The sequence below is a fragment of the Oncorhynchus keta genome, chromosome 6, assembly GCF_023373465.1.
Source record: "Oncorhynchus keta strain PuntledgeMale-10-30-2019 chromosome 6, Oket_V2, whole genome shotgun sequence".
In the NCBI taxonomy this organism is placed as follows: domain Eukaryota; kingdom Metazoa; phylum Chordata; class Actinopteri; order Salmoniformes; family Salmonidae; genus Oncorhynchus; species Oncorhynchus keta.
Window position 1 is genome coordinate 43,579,943 of NC_068426.1, and position 24,891 is coordinate 43,604,833.

Consider the following 24,891-nt stretch of genomic DNA (forward strand, 5'->3'; position numbering starts at 1 on the left):
AGGTGTATGGTATTTCCTCAGACACATTGGTGTGGCTGTCTTCCAGGTTAAGTGGACATTGTGTGAAGAAGCAGTGCGGCTTGGCTGGGTTGTGTTTCGGAGGATGCACAGGTCTTGACCTTCACCTCTGCCGAGTCTGTACGGGAGTTTCAGCAATTACCAATTGAATACCACAAAATGGGGGGGAAGATATTTATATATATACATATTTTTTAAAACAAATATTAGCAACACTTCTGTCTTTGCTGGATGCGTGGGAATAAATAATGTATTCCAGCAGGAGAGGCTTCATTTAACTAAGTATATTCATCAGGCTTAAGCCATGTTTCAGTCAGGCCAATCACATCAAGTTTATGATCAGTGATCAGTTCATTAACTATGACTGCCTTGAAAGTGAGGGATCTAAAGATAAGAATTCTTATTTTGAATTGTGAGGTATTATCACAGTCTCTTTGAAACATGACAGGGGTGGAGGAGGTCTTTAATTCCAATGAGATTGCTAAAGGGAACACTGCCATTTCCCCCCCCAACCTAGATCGAGGCACAGACACGGTCTCAATGGGGAAAACTAAGCTGACTACATTGATTGTGCTTGAGGCAGAGTCCAATAAGCTGGCAGGCTGGCTAACAACCTGCTGCCTGACCTGCAACCTATCTCATTGTGGAGCAAGAGGAGTTAGAGCCCTGTCAATGTTGATAGATAAGATGAGAGCACCCCTCCAGCTAGGGTGGAGTCCATTACTCCTCATCAGGCCAGGCTTGGTCCTGTTTGTGGGTGCCAGAAAGAGGGAAAATTATCTACAAATTCAATCTTTTGGGAGAGGCAGAAAACAGTTTTTAATCAGTGGGCGAGTTCTGAGACTGCTGTAGAGCTCATCACTCCCCCTAACTGGGAGGGGGCCAGAGACAATTACTTTCTTCATGTGAAGTCACTACAAAGAAATATATTATCTAAAAAGCTAAATGTTTAGCAGGTAGCAAAAAACAGCACAAACACAACTCAGAAGTGAAACTCACACTCAGCCCTCTGATTGGACCAGCAAACTGTCCAGACACCGAGGGGAGGAGAGTCATCTTCAGTCCAACCAAACCTTCTAAGGAACACTACACGCCTCTCAAGAGAGTTTGGACCCGCAAACTGTCTAGACACCCAGGGGAGGAGAGTCATGTTCAGTCCAATCAAACCTTCTAAGGAAGACAACACGCCTCTCAAGAGAGTTTGGACGCTGCAGGTGACAGTGGTCGCATGAGCTGGTTCAATCCATGGCAGCCTGAGCATGCACCCAGCCGAGACAGAAGACAACACTTGTGAGTATCATTCAAAAACATGGTAAAACCGCATGATTGCAGGCAACCTAGCTTAACAGCCTTTGTCAAATAGTTTGTTCGTCTTACTTACAACCAGTTAGCGAGGCTAAACAGGCAGAATAAAAATTATAAAAATTATAACTAACAAGTTAGTTATCAAACTTTAACATGCCAGAAGGATGAGTGTGCCCTCCTTATGTGGGACAGTTAAGTTGGAGTAAAGCCTAAAAAATGTCACAATCCAATGTTTTGTTTTTTAAGAACTGCGTGAATTGTTCTGCTCAGCTCAAGGTGAAGAGCGGAAGAATTAAAGGAATTAATTCATTGGCCTTGTCAGGCGTGATTGTAATGTTCTTCAGTAGAGAGCACTAGCGTGTGAACTCCCCATAGCTGTGTTATACCAAGTTGACTGACTGAAAATGAACTGTAGCTATAAAAAGATTGCAAGTGTGACAGACCCGGGATTCAAGACCGGGTCTGCTGCATGCCACAAGACTGGGTTAACCGGTGCCACAAGACTGTGTTAAACCGGTGAGCTGAAGTTTTTAGAGAGCTCTAGAGAGATCCCATTCTGCCGATGGCAGAGTAAGAGATCTTCTGGCTCTGTCAAAGGAGGACTGTAGTATGAAAAGTGCAGGGGTCGAACCCAGGTCTCCTACGTACTACAATACTTTGTTAGCCCTCTGAGCTAAAGCCTATCGAAGTGTTTCAGTGGCCAGAGGCTACTCTGTGGCACACAGTTAAGTCAGGAGAATTGCAGGGGTGATCAACCTGGATTCAAAACCGGATCTTCTGCCCGCGAAAAGACATGTTACCCCTCTGGGCTAAAGCTTATGCATTATCAAGATACGTCAGTACTCGGTTGCTACTCTTTGGCACACGCTGAAATCAGGTGTCATGTGAACCTTGAAACCACACCCTGAAATGCTCTATCTCACCCACCTATCTTGTTAAATAGGGGACAAAGTGTTGGGGGTTCAGTTTTATGGAACCTTATTCAAATAACTGCCGTCTGAGAGAAGCCTTACAAAAAGGGGGACACACATAGGACAGGTGATAGCTCTGCTGAACTGCACACCATGTTGTAAGTTTCAACTTTTGCCAGGAACTGCCCTGGTCACCCCCCTTTACCAAGCCCCCAGGCAAGGCCCCAGCCTCAGAGCAGTGTGGGAGGCCTTCCAGTTTCACTGTTGCTGCCTGGGAAAGAGGAAACTCGTGGGGCCTCTTCAAACTGGAGCTCCAGCACACAAACACACAGGAGATGAAAACAGGGAGGGAGGGAAATAGACAACAAAAAAATACTTTTAAAAAAATCTAAATTTTGTAATACAGAGTAATTGACAGTGGCAGAGGAGGAGTGGAGAGTGGGCTTCTAAAGAATTCTGGGCATTGCTTTGTACAGTATGTTCTGTTCACGTTGGGCTTAGCCACATATGGGAAGTTTGATTGTAGCCGCTCAGAAGACCCCCCCCCGCCCCCCACCATCACCACCGCCCCCATTCCTGCTCTTATGTTCACTCTTTTATCCCCTTTCCATGTGTGTGTCGTATTAAATGTATGTTTTGGGCGTGTTTCAGGGACTCCATTACAATCATCTGTCCGCCATATGAGGGTCTGTCGTGTGTTGAGGCGAGGGTCTGTCGTGTGTTGAGGCGAGGGTCTTTCGTGTGTTGAGGCGAGGGTCTGTCGTGTGTTGAGGCGAGGATCTTTCGTGTGTTGAGGCGAGGGTCTGTCGTGTGTTGAGGCGAGGGTCTTTCGTGTGTTGAGGCGAGGGTCTGTCGTGTGTTGAGGCGAGGGTCTGTCGTGTGTTGAGGCGAGGGTCTGTCGTGTGTTGAGGCGAGGGTCTTTCATGTGTTGAGGCGAGGGTCTGTCGTGTGTTGAGGCGAGGGTCTTTCGTGTGTTGAGGCGAGGGTCTGTCGTGTGTTGAGGCGAGGGTCTTTCGTGTGTTGAGGCGAGGGTCTGTCGTGTGTTGAGGCGAGGGTCTTTCGTGTGTTGAGACGAGGGTCTGTCGTGTGTTGAGGCGAGGGTCTGTCGTGTGTTGAGGCGAGGGTCTTTCGTGTGTTGAGGCGAGGGTCTGTCGTGTGTTGAGGCGAGGGTCTGTCGTGTGTTGAGGCGAGGGTCTGTCGTGTGTTGAGGCGAGGGTCTGTCGTGTGTTGAGGCGAGGGTCTGTCGTGTGTTGAGGCGAGGGTCTTTCGTGTGTTGAGGCGAGGGTCTTTCGTGTGTTGAGGCGAGGGTCTGTCGTGTGTTGAGGCGAGGGTCTTTCGTGTGTTGAGGCGAGGGTCTTTCGTGTGTTGAGGCGAGGGTCTGTCGTGTGTTGAGGCGAGGGTCTTTCGTGTGTTGAGGCGAGGGTCTGTCGTGTGTTGAGGCGAGGGTCTGTCGTGTGTTGAGGCGAGGGTCTTTCGTGTGTTGAGGCGAGGGTCTGTCGTGTGTTGAGGCGAGGGTCTTTCGTGTGTTGAGGCGAGGGTCTGTCGTGTGTTGAGGCGAGGGTCTGTCGTGTGTTGAGGCGAGGGTCTGTCGTGTGTTGAGGCGAGGGTCTTTCGTGTGTTGAGGCGAGGGTCTGTCGTGTGTTGAGGCGAGGGTCTGTCGTGTGTTGAGGCGAGGGTCTGTCGTGTGTTGAGGCGAGGGTCTGTCGTGTGTTGAGGCGAGGCTTCGGGTCTTTCGTGTGTTGAGGCGAGGGTCTTTCGTGTGTTGAGGCGAGGGTCTGTCGTGTGTTGAGGCGAGGGTCTTTCGTGTGTTGAGGCGAGGGTCTTTCGTGTGTTGAGGCGAGGGTCTGTCGTGTGTTGAGGCGAGGGTCTTTCGTGTGTTGAGGCGAGGGTCTGTCGTGTGTTGAGGCGAGGGTCTGTCGTGTGTTGAGGCGAGGGTCTTTCGTGTGTTGAGGCGAGGGTCTGTCGTGTGTTGAGGCGAGGGTCTTTCGTGTGTTGAGGCGAGGGTCTGTCGTGTGTTGAGGCGAGGGTCTTTCGTGTGTTGAGGCGAGGGTCTGTCGTGTGTTGAGGCGAGGGTCTGTCGTGTGTTGAGGCGAGGGTCTGTCGTGTGTTGAGGCGAGGGTCTGTCGTGTGTTGAGGCGAGGGTCTGTCGTGTGTTGAGGCGAGGGTCTTTCGTGTGTTGAGGCGAGGGTCTGTCGTGTGTTGAGGCGAGGGTCTGTCGTGTGTTGAGGCGAGGGTCTTTCGTGTGTTGAGGCGAGGGTCTTTCGTGTGTTGAGGCGAGGGTCTGTCGTGTGTTGAGGCGAGGGTCTTTCGTGTGTTGAGGCGAGGGTCTGTCGTGTGTTGAGGCGAGGGTCTTTCGTGTGTTGAGGCGAGGGTCTGTCGTGTGTTGAGGCGAGGGTCTGTCGTGTGTTGAGGCGAGGGTCTGTCGTGTGTTGAGGCGAGGGTCTGTCGTGTGTTGAGGCGAGGGTCTGTCGTGTGTTGAGGCGAGGGTCTGTCGTGTGTTGAGGCGAGGGTCTGTCGTGTGTTGAGGCGAGGGTCTGTCGTGTGTTGAGGCGAGGGTCTTTCATGTGTTGAGGCGAGGGTCTGTCGTGTGTTGAGGCGAGGGTCTGTCGTGTGTTGAGGCGAGGGTCTTTCGTGTGTTGAGGCGAGGGTCTTTCGTGTGTTGAGGCGAGGGTCTGTCGTGTGTTGAGGCGAGGGTCTTTCGTGTGTTGAGGCGAGGGTCTGTCGTGTGTTGAGGCGAGGGTCTTTCGTGTGTTGAGGCGAGGGTCTGTCGTGTGTTGAGGCGAGGGTCTGTCGTGTGTTGAGGCGAGGGTCTGTCGTGTGTTGAGGCGAGGGTCTGTCGTGTGTTGAGGCGAGGGTCTGTCGTGTGTTGAGGCGAGGGTCTGTCGTGTGTTGAGGCGAGGGTCTTTCGTGTGTTGAGGCGAGGGTCTGTCGTGTGTTGAGGCGAGGGTCTTTCGTGTGTTGAGGCGAGGGTCTGTCGTGTGTTGAGGCGAGGGTCTGTCGTGTGTTGAGGCGAGGGTCTTTCGTGTGTTGAGGCGAGGGTCTTTCGTGTGTTGAGGCGAGGGTCTGTCGTGTGTTGAGGCGAGGGTCTTTCGTGTGTGTGTGTGTGTGTGTGTGTGTGTGTGTGTGTGTGTGTGTGTGTGTGTGTGTGTGTGTGTGTGTGTGTGTGTGTGTGTGTGTGTGTGTGTGTGTGTGTGTGTGAACAAGTTTGCTCTCATTAGCTTGTCGGAGAAACTCTTGTGAACACCTTGATGGTGGACCCGCCCAACATTACTTCTCAAAACCAACGGTCCTTAATTATAAAATAACTATAAGGGGCACATGTCAGTTACAACGGCAGTGAGATTTAGACAATACAAATGAGTAGTGGCACCAAATAAAAACAGAAATGACCTTATTAGGGAGATATGAGATTAGTCCAGAGCATTTAAGGAAAGGGAACTTTCCCAATAGCTTCGGATATGCTCCCGTGGGGTGTGTGTATGCTTCCTTAAAAGCGCACACTTCTCTTAATTGTGTTAAGCTATTTATACCCTTGAAGTCGTTATGTAATGAATTTTTTTATTCTGCATTTTTGCTATTTTTCTATTTGCCTCAGGACTCCTGCATACTTTGCTGACTACAAACTTTCTTTACCCAACCGTGGGACAGACTGTTTGTTCCCACACTGAGGACTCTGACTCTCAACTGGTTACACAGACTTTTGGCCTCCCATCCTATTCTAACCACCTCTCGTCTGCTTATTATTCATGTTACCTGATGAAATTGCTGTACAATATGATTTTGTTGCCATCTGATGCACATTCAGATGTCATAAATCAGTTCTGAAGATCTCTCCCTGTCCTCTGCCGTGCCTTGATTGTATTACTGATGATATCTGGAAATGTGCATGTGCACCCTGGCCCATCTACTGTTGCTAGCTCCAATTCTGACTTGTGCACTGATATCTGCTTCACTGATTTCTGCTCTCGTAAAAGCCTGGGTTTTCTGCACGTTAACACTAGAATTACCTAAAACAGCTCCAATCCAGATGTGTTGGTCATTACTGAGACGTGATTAAGAAAGAGTGTTCTAAATACTGATGTTAACCTTTCTGGTTATAACCTTTTTCAGCAAGACAGATCTTCCAAAGGTGGGGGAGTGGCAATCTTTATCAAGGATCACCTTCAGTGCTCGGTTGTCTCCACCAAGTCTGTCCCCAAACAATTTGATTTGCTGGTTTTAAGCATAAAACTTTCAAATAGCTCTTTGATGGCTGTTGCTGGGTGCCATTGTCCTCCATCAACACCAGCCTGTACCCTACCTGTCCTAAGCTCTCTCCTGGCCCCTTACACTAAGTCTGAATTTGTCCTGCTAGGTGACCAAAACTGGGACATGCTTAGACCACCTGACCAAGTCCTAAAGCAATGGGACTCCCTAAATCTTTCTCAGATTATTACCAATCCCACAAGGAATGACTCCAAACACCCAGAAAAGGCTATACTTCTTGCTGTTATCCTCACAAATAATCTTGATAGGTATCAGTCTGGTGTTTTCTTTGATGACCTTAGTGATCACTGTTTTACAGCCTGTTTTCATAATGGCTGCTCAGTGAAACGACCTGTCCTGATTTGACATAAACGCTTACTTAAAACACTTTAATGAGCAAGCCTTCCTTCATGAATTGGCTTCTGTAAAATGTGTGGCAGACCATGGGGTTTTTGGCAAGATGTTTACACAGATCAGACATGGACAGAGTAGGAGTAGAAAAGGATAGGTCTCGCCCATGAGGCCCTCTGGGTCTTGCTGTATCCTTTCGGGCACAAAAACTGAACTCCCTCCTTTTAGCTCGGGCACCGTCTCCAACTATATGGAAGTCCTCTTTCTTCCCCCAGTCCCTCTCTGTGTGTGCTGCTCTTCTGGCAGCTTTATGGAACTCGTACAGCTGGTGAGCAATCAGCCCTTGATTACCCAATAACAACAATCAGCCCCAATTAGTCCTGGCCGGAGAGCCCGTCGAGCCCTGGCATGTCCAGCAGAGGGAGTCATTGCCTCGTGATGTAGACTAAGTCTGCCACCAGGCCTCGACGAGTCTCCCCCTGGTGGCTGACCTGCTATATGCAACAAATGGTATAGAACCAGCTTGATCCCATCTTTCGAAAACGTTTGGGTTTCTCTATTGATGTTTTCAGTGACATTGTTAACAATCCCCCGTGAAGAAAATAAGAATTGAAAACAGGTTAAATTACGGAGACATCATTTGATAGATCGGCAGGTAAAGATGCTCTCGAGCAGCTATGTGTTCTTTTCCATTCGGCCATCAGATTTTCCACCAATGCTCCTTATAGGACATCACTGCACTCTATACCCATCACAAGACCCACTGGTTGATGCTCATTTATAAGCATTTTTTTTTTTTACCTTTATTTAACCAGGCAAGTCAGTTAAGAACAAATTCTTATTTTCAATGACGGCCTAGGAACAGTGCGTTAACTGCCTGTTCAGGGGCAGAACAACAGATTTGTACCTTGTCAGCTCGGGGGTTTGAACTCACAACCTTCCGGTTACTAGTCCAACGCTCTAACCACTAGGCTACCCTGCCGCCCTCTTAGGCCTCACTCCCCCCTATCTGAGATATCTACTGCAGCCCTCATCCTCCACCGCCCGTCCAGCATTACTACTCTGCTCTGACTTGGAATATGTGGATAAGTAGAATATGTGGATAAGTAGAATATGTGGATAACTACAAAAACCTAGGTGTCTGGTTCGACTGTAAACTCTCCTTCCAGGCTCACATAAAACATATCCAATCCAAAGGTTAAATCTAGAATTGGCTTCCTATTTCGCAACAAAGCATCGTTCACTCATGCTGCCAAACATACCCTTGTAAAACTGAACATCTTACCGATCCTTGAATTTGGTGATGTCATTTACAAAATAGCCTCCAACACCCTACTCAACAAATTGGATTTAGTCTATCACAGTGCCATCCGTTTGTCACCAAAGCCCCATATACTACCCACCATTGCGACCTGTACCCTCTCATTGGCTGGCCCTCGCTTCATACTCGTCGCCAAACCCACTGGCTCCAGGTCATCTTCAAGACCCTGCTAGGTAAAGTCCCGCCTTATCTCTGCTCGCTGGTCACCATAGCTGCACCCACCCGTAGCACGGGTTCCAGCAGGTATATCTCATTTGTCACCCCCAAAGCCAATTCCTCCTTTGGCCGCCTCTCCTTCCAGTTCTCTGCTGCCAATACCTGGAACGAACTACAAAAATATCTTAACCTCACTAGGGTACGCATCCCACCTGGCCAACATCCAGTGAAATTGCAGAGCGCCAAATTCAAATACAGAAATACTCATTATAAACATTCAGAAAACATGCAAGTATTATACATAGGTTTAAATATTAACTTCTTGTGAATCCAACCATGGTGTCAGATTTCAAAAAGGCTGTACGGCGAAAGCATACCTTGCGATTATTTGAGAACATCGCCCAGCTGACAAATCATTACAAACAGTAACCAGCCAAGTAGAAGAGTTACACAAGTCAGAAATAGAGATAAAATGTATCACCTACCTTTGATGATCTTCATATGGTTGCACTCAGAAGACATTAATTTATTCAATAAATGTTTGTTTTGTTCGATAAAGTCTCTCTTTATATCCAAAAACCTCCGTTTTGTTTGCGTTTTCTTCAGTAATCCACAGGCTCAAACGCAGTCACAACAGGCAGCCAAACATCCTAATTGTATCCGTAAAGTTCATAGAAACATGTCAAATGATGTTTCAATCCTCAGGTTGTTTTTAGCCTAAATAATTGGTAAAATTTAAACTAGACGATAACGTTGTCAATTTAAAAGGTAAACAAGAAAGGCAGTCTCTCGGTCGCACGTATGAAACGCTATGTGATACTTTAGGGTCCAGTCATTCAGACTGCTCTTCTCCCTCATTTTTCAGAAAACAACCCTGAAACAATTTCAAAAGACGGTTGACATCTAGTGGAAGGCATAGGAAATGCAATTGGAGTCCTAAATCAATGGATACTGTAATGGCATTGAATAGAAAACTACAACAAACAAAATAAATCCTACTTCCTGGATGGATTTTTTTCAGGTTTTCGCCTGCCAAATCAGTTCTGTTATACTCACATACAGTATTTTATTTTAACAGTTGTGGAAACTTTAGAGTGTTTTCTATCCAAATCTAATTATATGCATATCTTAGTTTCTGGGCCTGAGTAGCAGGCAATTTAATTTGGGCACGCTTTTCATCCAAAAATCCAAATGATGCCCCCTACCCTAGAGAAGTTAAACTGGAAACATTTATCTCCCTCACTAGCTTTAAGCACCAGCTGTCAGAGCAGCTCACAGATTACTGCACCTGTACATAGCCCATCTATAAATAGCTCAAACAACTACATCTTTCCCTACTGTATTTATTTATTTATTTCGCTCCTTTGCACCCCAGTATTTCTACTTTGCACACTCATCTACTGTCAAATGTACCACTCCAGTGTTTTAATTGCTATATTGTATTTACTTCGCCACCATGGCCTATTTATTGCCTTTACCTCCCTTATCTCACCTCACTTGCTCACATTGTATATAGACTTATTTTTCTACTGTATTATTGACTGTATGTTTGTTTAACTCTGTGTTGTACGTGTCTAACTGCTTTGTTTTATCTTGGCCAGGTCGCAGTTGTAAATGAGAACTTGTTCTCAACTTAAATAAAGGTGAAATAAAAAAAATAAAACATCAAATAAATAATAAATAAAACACCCATTCTGCCGGTCACATTCTGTTAAAGGTCCCCAAAGCACACACACTCCCCGGGTCACTCGTCTTTTCAGTTCGCTGCAGCTAGCGACTGGAACGAGCTGCAACAAACACTCAAACTGGACAGTTTTATCTCAATCTCTTCATTCAAAGACTCAATCATGGACACTATTACTGACAGTTTTAGCTGCTTTGTGTGATGTATTGTTGTCTCTACCTTCTTGACCTTTGTGCTGTTGACTGTACCCAATAGTGTTTGTACCATGTTTTGTGCTGCTACCATGTTGTTGTTATGTTGTGTTTCTACCATGCTGTGTTGTCATGTGTTGCTGCCTTGCTATGTTGTTGTCTTATGTCTCTCTTTAAGTAGTGTTGTGTTGTCTCTCTTGTTGTAATGTGTTTTGTCCTATAATTATATATATTTTTTTCTAATTAACTGACTTGCCTAAATACACCATGCTATTGTCAGTTTGGCAACTTAATACTGTTATATCAAAGATTAAATATTTATTGAATCCAAATATTGTAAGAATTCACACAGAGAGGGAATACATGCTCGTGAAATAGTCCTGGAATCTGAATTGGACTATGGCTCTGAAATAAATTATAGACACAGCATGAATTAGTGATGAGTGCGGTATATCCATCGTACTGTGGGGGTCAGGTTTTCTGTCTAACGTTGTCTTTCCCAGAACCTTCATGATTAGGCAAGGCTTCACATATGTATCACTGTAATTCACGTTTTGAACAATACACATATATGAATAAAAGTACGGAAATTGTTTTGGGGAATGCCTTTCCAAATGTTTTAGAAATTGATTTTGTTGTTGTGTGTGTTGCGCTGTTTGTGTATGCAATAGAATTTCAAATACAGAAGTATACAGTACATTTTTGTCTGGAAATCAAACGCAACTATATTAATGAGTATATGACGATATACAATCCTTAAGACGACGCAAAGCTTGCGACCAAAAGAGGGCCGTCGATCGGTGACGTCACTCATTTCTACTTTAAATCAAATTCTGCAAAACCATTTGCCTCTTTTTTTCCTCCCGTTCCTCACACACTATTTTTATTTTGTCTCTCCCATTGTCTGTAATAAATCTGCATGTTGAGTGTTTAAAGATGAATGCCTCTCCCTTTCTCTGCATCTGCCTCCCTCCTTCCTTCCTTCGTTTTGACACCCAGGCAGTACCCTCACGTATGCATATGTAAATGCCTCCTTGCCCGAGCATGGTGGAAGTAATTTTATGCATTTTTAACTGGCCAATCGACTGACAGCTAGGCATAGATTTTCTTCGATCCCGCTCTCTCTCTCTCCCTCCATTTTTTTTTTTTTTTTGCTTGATGCTTACCCCTCCAGATTCACAGGAATCATTCTGCAGAGCAGGTCTGCAGCAGAATGATTAGAAACAAGCCATTTTCCTCCGATCTCTCCCCGTCTTTCTCTTTTACTCTCTCTCTCACTCTCTCCGGTTGTGCCTCTGTCTCTCTGTTATTTCCCTCTATCTAGCCATCGCTGCCTGGTGGAATTGTGTCGGGGTTGTAACCGAGTCGGATGGCCTCCGCTCCACAGGGAGGGCTGGGTTGTTGGTTGGTTTCAAATAGAGCGGGTTTCAAATAGTGTTTGAAATCTTTTAACTTCTTTAGCTGTGCTTTATTAAGCTTACCTGGCAGAGTGGAACCAATGGAATAGTCCCAAAAGTGTAAGCTCTGGCCACCTGGCACTCCAGGCAGGTTCAAGCAAAGTGGTTGAAAGAATTCAAAAACGATTTGAACCCAGGTCTGGTTTATTGTAGGGGTCTTCAGGGTAGTGAAGGGGGAGGGGATGTAGGGCCAGAAATACAAATTAACTTCTTTGGGCTAGGTGGGACGGTAGCGTCAAAAAAAGCAATACATTAAAAAAAGCTTAACTGACAGCCAAGGTGTCAGATTTCAAAAAGGCTTTACGGCAAAAGCAAACCATGCGATTATCTGAGGACAGCGTCCAGCACACAAATGCATAACAAATCATTTTCAACCAGGGAGTTGCGAAACGAAAGTCCGAAATAGAGATATAATATATGCCTTGCCTTTTAAGATCTTCTTCTGTTGGCACTCCAAAAGGTCCCAGTTACATTACAAATGGTCCTTTTGTTCGATAAATTTCTTCTTTATATCCATAAAAACTCAGTTTAGCTGGCGCGCTTCAGTCAATAATCCACTCCGTTTCCATCGGTCAAAATTCATACAAAATGAATCCCAAACGTTATCAATAAACTTATCCAAACAATTCAATCAACGTTTATAATCAATCCTTAGCTACCATAATATGCAAATAAACAATACATGTATCTCTTTACCGGAGATAAACAAAAAGAACGTCCTCTCTCTGCCATGCGCATGGAAACACTACAGCCAAAACGGGAGCCATTAGAAAAACTACTTCTTCTCCATAATTGAAAAAAAAACAGCATAAAACTATTTCTAAAGATTGTTGATAAATAGTGGAAGCCCTAGGAACTGCAATTGGGCATAATTTCACCCTATTATAAAAGTGCCAGTCATTGAAATCAGTGGTAGGATGAAAAAACTAATTTGGGGATGGTTTGTCCTCTGGGTTTCGCCTGCCATTTTAGTTCTGTTATACTCATAGACATTGTTTTAACAGTTTTATAAACGCTGGAGTGTTGTCTATCCAAATCTACCAATTATATGCATATCCTAGCTTCTGGGCCTGAGTAACAGGCAGTTTACGTTGGGCACGCTTTTCATCCGGACGTCACAATACCGCCCCCTATCCCAAAGAAAAACACTTGACATTTTACAGCAAGGGTACTGACATACAGACATCATAAGAAGTCGTTAATAGAATGACAGCTGCCACAACATTGCATGTTTGATATTAATGTCATTCATATGACTGTGTTATGAAGGTTTAGTGTTAGCACAATTTGAGTTACTAGGCTCAATTACCAGCCAATATGTGTGGGTTTTTTTTATAAGCTGTGTTATAGGGTATTTTAGTCTACTAGAACTATTATGTCATGATATAGCAGGTGACATAAGAACTCATGTATGGTTATTACAATTGATAGCCATGTACATAAGCTATGTAACTTGTTATCCCTACTTCAGGTAAAGTGTTACTCTTATTAAATCACTTCACGGTAACTCAATGAAGAAAATATTGGTAACACTTTATTTTTCACGCAAGGGATCTACTTTTCGGAGTGGTATCAGCATGGTGAATGTCTTATTACATTTAATATTTCAGCTTATAATATTACATTTTTATTTGTAGGAATTTTTGGTAATTAATCATGAGATGGTAATGAGAGTTTGTAAGGGGCTCATATAGGGTGACCAGTCTTATAATGTGTTATAACTGCACTGTAGCAAATTGTATCTGTTAGCTTTAGGTAAAAAGTTACTGTAATGTGAACTTATTGCTATGTTACAGACCTCTAGCACTCACTAATTTAGTACACTAACTCTACTGGATGTGTTACATATGTCCTGGTGCTTTCATTTCTATCAAATGTATGTCTCTCAATGACTTTGAACACACTATACATCAAAATGACATGGTAAGTGACACTTTCCCATCACACCTTTCATGAAGAGCTTGTTCCTGAATTTGAACTTTGAAACACACATGCAAGGCAGTTCTTAAGCCCTATAAAGGTTAATATTATGTTAAAAGTACTATATGCATTGCCTCTATGCACCTGTAAATCCATGTGTAATATCTTCTTCTGAGTGGTTTTACAGTGTAGGTGGCTCTTGGGACTCCCTTCTCCTTTTTGTTCACCTTAGTCTCATCAGAGAGGATAGAGGGGAAGAGCGGTTTGTAATGGGTTTTTTAGTTACAGCCATGCTAGATCCTTGCATATACCGTGGAGCCACGAATGACCGTGGAAATTAAACTAAATTAGAGGGGGGATTCGCCACTTAAATTGTCTGCAGGTCATTATCTCTCTCTCTCAAACACTAACAAACACTACTTCTCTCTGTCACAAACTCTTTGTGAAACACATACACTTTCTCTCAGTACCATATCACTCTTTCCCTCAATGCTTTTTATTCATGTTATGTTTGTATGATTGGACAATAATATAGCTTACTTTTCATACTTCTTGTTTGGCCCTGTCCGGGGGTGTCCTCGGATGGGGCCACAGTGTCTCCTGACCCCTCCTGTCTCAGCCTCCAGTATTTATGCTGCAGTAGTTTATGTGTCGGGAGGCTAGGGTCAGTTTGTTATATCTGGAGTACTTCTCCTGTCCTATTCGGTGTCCTGTGTAAATTTAAGTGTGCTCTCTCTAATTCTCTCTTTCTCTCTTTCTTTCTCTCTAATATAATAATATAATAATATATGCCATTTAGCAGACGCTTTTATCCAAAGCGACTTACAGTCATGTGTGCATACATTCTACGTATGGGTGGTCCCGGGGATTGAACCCACTACCCTGGCGTTACAAGCGCCATGCTCTACCAACTGAGCTACAGAAGGACCATCTCTCTTGGAGGACCTCTTGGAGGACCTGAGCCCTAGGACCATGCCTCAGGACTACCTGACAGGATGACTCCTTGCTGTCCCCAGTCCACCTGGCCGTGCTGCTGCTCCAGTTTCAACTGTTCTGCCTTATTATTATTGGACCATGCTGGTCATTTATGAAGATTTTAACAACTTGGCCATGTTCTGTTATAATCTCCACCGGCACAGCCAGAAGAGGACTGGCCACCCCACATAGCTGGGTTCCTCTATAGGTTTCTTCCTAGGTTTTGGCCTTTCTAGGGAGTTTTTCCTAGCCACCGTGCTTCTACACCTGCATTGCTTGCTGTTTGGGGTTTTAGGCTGGGGTTCTGTACAGCACTTATTAAGGATTAGGTGTAAGTGATGAGATTCGAACTCGAAACCGCTCGTTATTGGGTTAAGTAACCATCTGTCTTATGTAACCATACCATACCAAACCTAACATTTCATACTCATTTTAGTGTCCTGAATTTACATTTACTATGTTACATTTAGTTTATGAGACCAGGCTGGTGAGACAAACACAGCCGGCCTCCACCTAGTACCCTGCCCTGAACCTTCGTCACTGTTCGAGCCGGCCACCACCTGGTACTCTATCCTGCATCTTAGAGACAGTAGTTGGAGTCATTGAACACTGACCACTTTGATAATGTTTACATACTGTTTCACCCACTTCATTAGTACAGTGCCTTCAGTATTCTGACCCCTTGACTTTTTCCACAGTTTGTTATGTTACAGCCTATTCTAAAATGGATTACATTGTTTATTTTTCCCTTAATCTACAACATAATAATGACAAAGAAAAATTATGACATAGCAAAAACAGGGTTTTCGAATTCTTTGTTAATTTATTACAAATAAAAAACTGAAATATCACATTTACATAAGTAATCAGACCCTTTACTCAGTATTTGTTGAAGCACCTTTGGCAGCAATTACAGCCTTGAGGCTTGGCTATGAAGCTACAAACTGTGCACACCTGTATTTGGGCAGTTTATCCCATTCTTCTCAGAAGATCCTTTCAAGCTCTGTCAGGTTGGATGGGGAACGTTGCTGCACAGCTATTTTCAGGTCTCTCCAGACATGGTCGATTGGGTTCAAGACCGGTCTCTGACTGGGCCACTCAAGGCCATTCAGAGACATGTCCTGAAGCCACTCCTTAGTTGTCTTGGCTGTGTGCTTAGGGTCGGTTTCCTGATGGAAGGGGAACATTGGCCTAGTGTGAGGTCCTAGGCGCTCTGGAGCAGGTTTTCATCAAGGATCTCACTGTACTTTGGAAGAGTCTAGGTGGTTCTAAAATTCTTCCATTTAAGAATGATGGAGGCCACGGTGTTCTTGGGGACCTTCAATGCTGCAGAAAGGTTTTGTTCCCTTGCCCAGATCTGTGCCTTGACACAATCCTGTCTCGGCGCTCTAAGGACAATTCCTTCCACCTCATGGCTTGGTTTTTGATCTGACATGCACTGTCAACTGTGGGACCTTATATAGAGAGGTGTGCGCCTTTCAAAAACATGTCCAATAAATTAAATTTACTACAGGTGGACTCCAATCAAGTTGTAGAAACATCTCAAGGATGATCAATGGAAACAGGATGCACCTGTGCTCAATTTTGTGTCTCATAGCAAAGTCTGAATAATTACAGTACCAGTCAAAGGTTTGGACCCACCTACTCATTCAAGGGTTTTTCTTTACTTTTCCTCTTTTCTACATTGTAGAATAATAGTGAATACATCAAAACTATGAAATAACACATATAATATAATAATAATAATAATATATGCCATTTAGCAGACGGTTTTATCCAAAGCGACTTACAGTCATGTGTGCATACATTCTACGTATGGGTGGTCGCGGGAATCGAACCCACTACCCTGGCATTACAAGCGCCATGCTCTACCAACTGAGCTACAGAAGGACCACGATATATGATGGAATCATGTAGTAACAAAAAGTGTTAAACAAATCAAAATACATTTTATATTTGAGATTCTTCAAGGTAGCCACCCTTTGCCTTGATGACAGCTCCATCACTCCCCTTGGTCAAATAGCCCTTACACAGCCTGGAAATGTGTTTTGCGTCATTGTCCTGTTGAAAAACAAATGATAGTCCCACGAAGCGCAAACCACCTGGGATGCGTATCGCTTGCAGAATAATGTGGTAGCCATTCTGGTTAAGTGTGCCTTAAATTCTAAATAAATCACAGACAGTGTCACTAGCAAACACCCCCACTCAATCAAACCACCTCCTCCTCCATGCTTCATGGTGGGAACCACACAGAGATCATATGTTCACCTACTCTGCATCTCACAAAGACACAGCTATATGGACACTTAATCATCACAGTGCTTTTGGTAAGTTTACCGACATTGGATGTGATAAGTATAATTGAACATTCGGCATCATTATGATTAGTGTGGAAATAAGTATAGATAGTTATAATTATAATGGCTTAGTGGATCAAAAAAATAAGATACACTTTCTCTTTAAGCCATGTACAAATGTGACAAGTGTGCTGAGAGTCAGGAAGCAAGTTCAGGGAGTGAGTGTTGAACAGACTCAATAACATCTGAGGAAAGAACCAAGGGAGTGACAAATATAGGGAAGATAATCAAGGAGGTGATGGAGTCCATGTGAGTGTCATGAGGTGCAGGTGTGAGAGACGATGGTGACAGGTGTGCACGATAATCATCAGCCGGATGACCTAGAGGCCGGAGAGGGAGTATACGTGACAGAAATAATATAATATCTACTGTTTACAATAAACTCATTCTACAAATGTAGATGAGGTTGGGTGGGAAAAGGACTTTGAGGGAGAATTATATTTTTGTTATGGGCAAAGAAACTCAAAAGTTTTTTTGGCAAACTTCAAGTGGGCTGTCATGTGCCTTTTACTGAGAAATGGCTTACATCTACATACAACGAAAGCAATCCAAGCGTTTGTGTGAGTTTATCGATGTATACTGATTAATACACATTTTGATCCGATTGTGCAAACTTTGAAAACAGTTTGGAGCAAAAATTCATCTATATGGACCAAATAATGATGATCCACACTTATTTGAAAATATATAGAATATCTATTTATTATGGCCACTGAAATGCTAGCAATTAAAATTAGATCCAACGTGAACGTCAAGGGGTTAGCTAAAACCTCTTGCGACGAGCAATCCCGGATCCAGGATCGTAATCATAGCCTCAAATGAATTAGCATAACGCAGCGGACATAAATACCCCTAGAAACTTTTGCTATTCATGAAAATAAATATATTCAAACACAAGCTTAGCCTTTTGTTAACAACACTGTCATCTCAGATTTTCAAAATATGCGTTACAGCCAACGCTAGACAAGCATTTGTTTAAGTTTATCATGGCATAATGCTATGCTAGGCTCTGCTGGCAGCAGGCAACATTTTCACGAAAATAAGAAAAGCAACCAAATTAAATCATTTACCTTTGAAGAACTTCAGATGCTTTCACTCAGGAGACTCACAGTTAGATAGCAAATGTTCCTTTTTTCCCAAAATATTATTTTTGTAGGCGAAATAGCTCCCGTTTGTTCATCATGCTTGGCTGAGAAATCGACCGGAAAATGCTACCTATACAAAGTCAAACTTTTTTTTTTCAAAATGAACTCCATAATATCGACAGAAACACAGCTAACGTTGTTTAGGATCCATCCTCAAGGTGTTTTTAACATATATATTCGATAATATATCCATTGAGGAAATTGGTTTCTCAGCGATTGGTAAAATGGCTACCATGTGACCACTTGCTATATATGGTCCCTTACGGCTATTCTTCAATAGAAATGTGTAAAAAGACGTCACAATGCTGTAGACACCTTGGGGAAAACGTGGAAAACGTAAGCTCATTCGTAGCTCATTCAAAGCCATATAAGGAGTCATTGGCATGAGGCGGTTTAAAAAAATGCAGCACTTCCTGGTTGGATATTTATCTGGGTTTCGCCTGTAACATCAGTTCTGTGGCACTCACAGACAATATCTTTGCAATTTTGGAAACGTCAGAGTGTTTTCTTTCCAAAGCTGTCAATTATATGCATAGTCGAGCATCTTTTCGTGAGAAAATATCTTGTTTAAAACGGAAACGTTTTTCATCCAAAAAATGTAATAGCGCCCCCTAATGCATAACTGGTTTTAACCAATAAAATGTGTGGATGATGAAGTACTCGTACTTGGTATCTCAAAAAATCTCAAAAAATCCTATCACAGTTTGCTTACTTACTAATGTCACTTCCTACTCTAGGAAAAACTTGTTTTTTTTAAATCATTTGAGCAAAAAATATAAAATTTTATTTGGAATGCTAAGCCAGACAAAATTAAACGTGCCTATTTATACAATGATATGATTCTGGGGGGCTAAAATGATTAAATATTAAAGCTTAACTTCTTGGCGCTACCCATCCCGTTAGCCGGATCATTTTCATCAGCAACCGCTGAATAGCATAGCGCAACAGTCAAATAATATTACAAAAAATATTCATATTCATGAAATCACAAGTGCAATATTGCAAAACACAGTTTAGCCTTTTGTTAATCCACCTGTCGTCTTAGATTTTGAAATTATGCTTTACAACGAAAGCAATCCAAGTGTTTGTGTAAGTTTATCGATAGCATAGCATAACATCATGTACACTTAGCATCAGGAAGCTTGGTCACGAAAATCAGAAAAGCAATCAAATGAATTGTTTACCTTTGATGATCTTCGGATGTTTTCACTCATGAGACTCCCAGTTATACAACAATTGTTCCTTTTGTTCCATAAAGATTATTTCTTTACCCAAAATATCGACGTTTGTTTGTCGCGTTATGTTCAGAAAATCCACAGGAAAGAGCAGTCACGACAACGCAGACGTATATTCCAAATAATAGTATCCATAATGTCCACAGAAACATGTCAAAGTTTTTTATAATCAATCCTCATGTTGTTTTTAACATATATATTCGATAATATATCAACCGAGTGTGTAGGTTTTTCAACAACAGCGGGAGGAACAATGGCCGCTTTACTCAGTTGCGCAAAAACTTACTGACAGCACCCACCTATCCACTTACGCAATGTGATCCTTCACGCTCATTTTTCAAAATGAAAGCCTGAAACTATGTCTAAAGACTGTTGACACCTTAGGGAAGCCATAGAAAAATGAATCTGGTTGATATCCCTTTACATGGAGGATAGGCATGCATAGGAACAGAGAGTTTTCAATATAAGAGGCACTTCCTGATTGGATTTTCCTCAGGCTTTCGCCTGCAATATCAGTTATATTATACTCACAGACAATATTTTTACAGTTTTGGAAACTTTAGAGGGTTTTCTATCATAATCTGACAATTATATGCATATTTTAGTGTCTGGGGCTGAGAAATAGGCAGTTTCAAATGGGTACGTTTTTTAGCCAAAAACGAAAATACTGCCCCCTACACGCAAAAGGTTAAAAACTCTCATTAAAAGCTTCACTCATACATAAGTTATACTCATACGTTTTCACAATTCCTGACATGTAATCCTAGTAAAATGACCTGTCCTAGGTCAGTTAGGGTCACCACTTTATTTTAAGAATGTGAACTGTCAGAATAATAGTAGAGAGAATGATTGATTTCAGCTTTGATTTCTTTAATCACATTCCCAGTGGGTCAGAAGTTTACATACACTCAATTAGTATTTGGTAGCATTGCCTTTAAATTGTTTAACTTGGGTCAAACGTTTCAGGCAGCCTTCCACAAGCTTCCCACAATACTTTGGGTGGATTTTAGCCCATTCCTCCTGACAGAGCTGGTGTAACTGCGTCAGGTTTGTAGGCCTCCATGCTCGCACACGCTTTTTCAGTTCTGCCCACACATGTTCTATAGGATTGAGGTCAGGTCTTTGTGATGGCCACTCCAATAACTTGATGTTGTTTTTCTTAAGCCATTTTTCTACAACTTTGGAAGTATGCTTGGGGTCATTGTCCATTTGGAAGACCCATTTGCGACCAAGCTTTAACTTCCTGACTGATGTCTTGAGATGTTGCTTCAATATATCCACGTAATTTTCCTACCTCATCATGCCATCTATTTTGTGAAGTGCACCAGTCCCTCCTGCAGCACAGCAACCCCACAACATGATGCTGCCACTCCCGTTCTTCACGGTTGGGATGGTGTTCTTCGACTTGCAAGCGTTCCTTTTTCCTCCAAACATAACGATGGTCATTATGGCCAATCAGTTCTATTTTTGTTTCATCACACCAGAGGACATTTCTCCAAAAAGTACAATCTTTGTCCCCATGTGCAGTTGCAAACCATGTCTGGCTTTTTTTATGCCGGTTTTGTAGCAGTGGCTTCTTCCTTGCTGAGCGGCCTTTCAGGTTATGTCGATGTAGGACCTGTTTTACTATGAATATAGATACTTTTGTACCTGTTTCCTCCAGCATCTTCACAAGGTCCTTTGCTGTTGATCTGGGATTGATTTGCACTTTTTGGACCAAAGTACGTTCATCTCTAGGAGACAGAATGCGTCTCATTTCCGAGCGGTATGACGCCTGCAAGGTCCCATGGTGTTTATACCTGCGTACTATTGTTTGTACAGATGAACGTGGTACCTTCCTGTGTTTGGAAATTGCTCCCAAGGATGAACCAGACTTGTGGATGTCTACATTTTATTTTCTGAGGTGTTGGCTGATTTATTTTGATCTTCCCATGATGTCAAGCAAAGAGGAACTGAGTTTGAAGGTTGGCCTTGAAATACATCCACAGGTACACCTCCAATTGACTCAAATTATGTCAATTAGCCTCTCAGAATCTTCTAAATCTATGACATCATTTTCTGGAATTTTCCAAGTTGTTTAAAAGCACAGTCAACTTAGTGTATGTAAACTTCTGACCCACAGGAATTGTGATATAGTGAATTATAAGTGAAACAATCTGTCTGTAAACAATTGTTGGAAAAATTACTTGTGTCATGCACAAAGTAGATGTCCTAACCGACTTGCCAAAGCTATAGTTTGTTAACAAGACATTTGTGGAGTGGTTGAAAAAACAAATTTTAATGACTCCAACCTAAGTGCATGTAAACATCCGACTTCAACTGTATATGTAGCAGAAAAGCTGTAAATAAAACATAACAGTTGAGTGGTGGAGGGGTTTTGCAGCAATTCGACAATGAAGGCCTGATTCACGCAGTCTCCTCTGATTTTGATTTTGTCTGTAACTCTGTGATGCATTTATTTGGGATGCAAATTGAGGTGCAGTTAACTCTAATGAACGTATCCTCTGCAGCAGAGGAATCTCTGGGTCTTTCTTTCCTGTGACAGACCTCATGAAAGCCAGTTTCATCATAGCACGTGATGGTTTTTATTACTGCACTTGAAGAAACGTTTAAAGTTCTTTAAATATTCCAGATTGACTGGCCTTCATGTCTTAAAGTAATGATGGACGGTCGTTTCTCTTTGCTTATTTGAGCTGTTCTTGCCATAATATGGACTTGGTGTTTTACCAAATCTTCCGTGTACCACCCTTACATTGTCACAACACAACTGCTTGGCTCAAACACATTAAGAAGGAAAGAAATTCCACTAATTAAGTTTCAACAAGGCTCACCTATTATTTGAAATAGATTCCAGGTGACTACCTCATGAAGCTGGTTGATAGAATGCCAAGAGTGTGCAAAGCTGTCCTCGAGGCAAAGTGTGGCTAGAATCTCAAATATAAAATATATTTAGATTTGTTTAACACTTTTTTGGTTAGTAAATGATTCCATATGTGTTATTTCATAGTTTTAATGTCTTCACTATTATTCTACAATCTAGAAAATATTAAAATTAAAGAAAAACCCTGGAATTAGTAGGTGTGTCCAAACTTTGGCCTGGCATTGTATGTAAATAAGGTATTTCTGTTTTCGCTTTGTCATTGTGGGGTATTGTGTGAAGATTGCTGAGGATTTAATTTAAAAAAATCAATTTTACAATAAGGCTGTAACAAGTGGTGAAGAAATAGGAAAAAAGTCAAGGGGTCTGAATACTTTCCAAAGGCACTGTATATACTGTATTCTACTCATGGCTCATCCTATATAACTTGTTATTTTTCTGGATTATGTTTTGTAATGTTTTTTGTTGCTAGGTATTACTGCACTGTTGGTGCTAGAAACACAATAATGTTGCTGCATCTGTGATAGCATCTGCAAATCCAATAAACTTTGATTTGATTAGATATTTTCAGCTCTATGCCATGACCTTCACATGTTCAGAGGTCACTGTGATGAACATGATACCATGTTCAAGGCCAAGGCCCTAATCCGAAGATCAATGTTTACTCTACCAAGGTCAGTATGTATTGCCTGGTTAATACATGACACTAACATCCTTTGTCCTGATCTTGTCCACGTTCTGATTGTGCCCACATTTTCAGAAATGTCTACACATGGTATTAAAATGTGTCTCAAATCCGACCACTGTGTTTGCATTGTGAATACATTTCCTGGGGGCCTCCCTGTACGCAAAATTATATTTTAAGACACATTTTGATGCCGTAAGTCAACGGTGCCACCTGTCAATGATTTTAGAAGGCAGGATAATGGTCATTCATATAGTTTCATTGTCCAGGGCCCGGTTTCACAATTTCATGGAGTTTAGGCCTATAACTGTTTAAACAATGCTTCTTTTCTACAACGGCCGAACATTTAACATGCGTTTCCCAAAACACCATGCAGAGAGAATGTTCGCTGAGTGCATCGTTGAGGAATGTTTCTATGCTGATCAGGACAAGGGATGCATTTTAGAAAGAAGTACAGTGTAAACAGGGATTATGAGACTTAATTCCCCAACCAATCAACCGATGTGATAAGCATTGTATTAAAGCATTAGCCTAGCAATAGCGCTTTGTCTGACTCACTCACACTGGATGGGGGTCTAGCAACAAGTCAGCCGTTGGCAGTGCCCTTTACCTGAACCGGGAACCGGGAACCGGGGGGGCTTGAGAAATCACACACGGAGCCTAATGTAATCTAGAGCCGTGTTGTGTTTATTACGGTACCATGGTGCAACGCAGATGCCAGATGTGCCCGCCATCGTCTAGGACGGGGACATGTTATTGGTCTGCATGTCTCGGCGATATGATATATATACACACAGCACGGGCAACGTCTGCCACTGCCTATGTTTGACACCTAAGGTATTGTTACGTAATGTGACTGCATTTGTGCATGTTGGATATCGGCTTTTATTCATAAATTCACACATACTTCCAGAGGGACAGATGGTGGCTTATAGTCTCAAGGATTGTGGGGAAACTCTAAACTTAAGTGGCACACCTCTGCTGGTCTATAGTACTATCATCCCCATTCTAACATTGTGTCATCAGTGGTGTAGTGGTGGGTATACACAGGTATAATTTGAATACCAATGTATTTCTCAGTGGGAGTTGCGTATACTCACTTCTTATTCCCCACCATGCATATCAAATTAGTGTAGGGGAGGTATACACCGTATCTGTTAATGACAGTGATGGATAGATCAGAATGTTTAGCTTAACATGTTGATAAAGTATTATTTCTTTACAGGCACAGCAATGTGCACAGGGTGGTAGGCCCACACGTGAACGTTCCAAAATGCAATTTTTGAGAAAACACAGTATGTGAAATGGACACCACAACTGCGAGCGGTTTCATGGACAGTGATGGAAATATCTGTTACAGATTTTGAAAGAGGGGAGATCTAAAGATGCAACAACTATAATAATGCCTTTGGCTGCAAGACAATGAAAGAAAGTGGGAAGAAAACCAATAGAACATGAGAACGCATATATTATCTGTTGTGAAATGTAATGTCATGTTTTAATTGTATATAACTGCCTTCATTTTTGCTGTAACCCAGGAAGATAAGCTGACGTCTTGGCAGCAGCCAATGGGGATCCATCATAAATACAAATAGAAAATTAGGAAGTCTTTATTAAATAATTGCCTCCGCATTTCTATGGTCTGATTTTGCCTTTAGGCTACTTTGAAGCAAGGTCATGCTTCATAATATAAAGTACAACATCCATGTTTCAGGAACATAAAACATATATTGATGCTAATGATTTGGCCTAGCTGTCTTCTGGTAGATGGAAAGGCTTTCCAAAAACTTTCTCAATTAAATGTTAACTCGTTACAAACTAGCCTATGCCTACCTGGCAGAATGTTATCATGATTATTTGCATCAATCCACTGGCCATTTGTTGAACCAAACAACAATGCCTGTGCACTTGAATTAAAGAGTAATTATACAAAAAAATATATAAAAATTTCTAGACATCAAAATTGGTCTCCTGATGTGGTTTAAGCATTGTTAGTGACTTAGAATATTAAATTTTGTTATTTTTCTATAAATAAATAAAAAGCATCACTTTAAGAG